This window comes from Fukomys damarensis, unplaced genomic scaffold (assembly GCF_012274545.1).
Source record: "Fukomys damarensis isolate Sample0158 unplaced genomic scaffold, DMR_v1.0_HiC HiC_scaffold_38, whole genome shotgun sequence".
NCBI classification, from domain to species: domain Eukaryota; kingdom Metazoa; phylum Chordata; class Mammalia; order Rodentia; family Bathyergidae; genus Fukomys; species Fukomys damarensis.
In genome coordinates, this window is record NW_022900950.1 from 3,290,635 (window position 1) to 3,292,638 (window position 2,004).

The following is a 2,004-nucleotide window of genomic DNA, read 5'->3' on the forward strand; positions in this document are numbered from 1 at the left end:
CACCCATTCATTCAATGCACTTTGATTTTACTCCCTGATGTTTCAGGGGTAGGAATAGTCAGGAAAAACAAATGAATAAAGCATTAAGTGGCAAATATGATTTAATTTTCAAAAACTGATTTAATTTTTTAAAAAGAAGAATGAGTGGAGTGAGGTTGAGTGGTATTTATAGCAACTGTAATTTTCCATGGAAAGAAGACAAAGAGATATGAAAGCAATGGCTAAAGGCGTAGACCACTTCTTACTGAGATCTTCACTCTGACAACCCATGGGCCTATCCCATTTCTCTTAAACCTTCAGGTTAAGGGCCAGCTGTTAGCCTCAGTCTCAGAGAGAGACTGAGACACAGAGAAGTCCTGCAATTTTGAAAGCTGGTACCCTGTAGAGTCAGGTCCAATCCAGGGTCTGCTGGCTGGGACAGCCACTAGGAAGCCAATGTTCTTTTGCTTCTACAGAGCAAGTCAGTGAGACCTAGGAAAAATGTAACTGTAAAAAGCCGGGTGTGGTGGAGCACGCCTGTAATCCCAGCACTCGGGAGACTGAGGCAGGAGGATTGCTGTGAGTTTGAGACCAGTCAAGGCTACATAGTGAGTTCCAGGTCAGTCTCAACTACATAGTGAGACCCTGTCTCAAAAAACCAAAAAAAAAAAAAAAAAAAAAAAAAAAAAAAAAAAAAAAAAAGTAACTGTAGGCAATAGTGAAGTAATGCTAATTAGTATAGCACTTTGCATGTGATTTGAGTAGGATCAAGTAAGCACAAGAATAGGGTTGGTAGGGAGTCTGTACTTTTCATTAGAGACATAGGAGAGGAAGAAAGAGGACATATACAGTACTTGGGATTTCTATTGGCATGTTTCCCGAAAAATAATTGAAAAGGCTCAGTTCGTTCTGTTTTGCCATTTATCAGATTATAATGTTCTGGATGTAGGTGGATGGGTTGGTGTGTGATTGTGTGAACTCATACCAGATTTATTCAGAAAAAATTGTTCTAGCGTATAAGTATGGCTTTTGGGCTCAGTATTCAATCTTGTGATTAGTAGTCACTGTTCCTATTTAGTGTATGGGAGTCTTAATCCGTACTTTTTTCTTTTGAATCTGAATGTCATATATATTGTATTTCCTTAGGGGATCCATGAAAGAAGTGTTACTCTTCCATGTAAGAGCAAATTTGTCTTTTGTGGAAAATCACTAACCTAGAATTTTTACACATAAATACCCAGAAATGAACATTGGAAGACAAACTTTAATTGTCTTACTCCGAAATTCCAATTTCAGCATTAGCCTCAATCCTAATATCTGGAAAGTGATGTCCAGTTTTGTGTGTAACACGAAGGTGGTATCAATTAGCAAATAATCACTATTTTTTAACGGCTTAACAGTAATTTGCAATTAATCAGTTCAAAACCAATTTAGGTAAAGACCATGTTGCAGTTCCAGAATTGGACTATATGTATTTTAAAATGTCGTTCCTTAAAACTGTTACTACAGAAGAATTATTTTGCTTTTCAGCCTCAACACAAAACCTTCCAAATTACCCGCCTTTGGAGCCACGTTTTTTAATCGACGTAATTTAAAACTAATTTGGAAGAATCCATTTCTAGATGTCAGGCAAGAGTTGGAGCTGGGACAGCCGAGGAAAGGGGATCATTTGAAAATCCATCTCGCCGCAGGGAGACACCTCCAGAATTTCTGGACTCCCAAGGCAGGCGAAGGAAGAGATTTTAAACCAGAGCCCAGCCGTGCGGCGCAGGCCCCGCGGCTGCGGCCAGGGCCGCGAAGAGTTAACAGAACAGGGACCGAGATGTCAGGCAAGAGTTGGAGCTGGGACAGCCGAGGAAAGGGGATCATTTGAAAATCCATCTCGCCGCAGGGAGACACCTCCAGAATTTCTGGACTCCCAAGGCAGGCGAAGGAAGAGATTTTAAACCAGAGCCCAGCCGTGCGGCGCAGGCCCCGCGGCTGCGGCCAGGGCCGCGAAGAGTTAACAGAACAGGGACCGAGGAC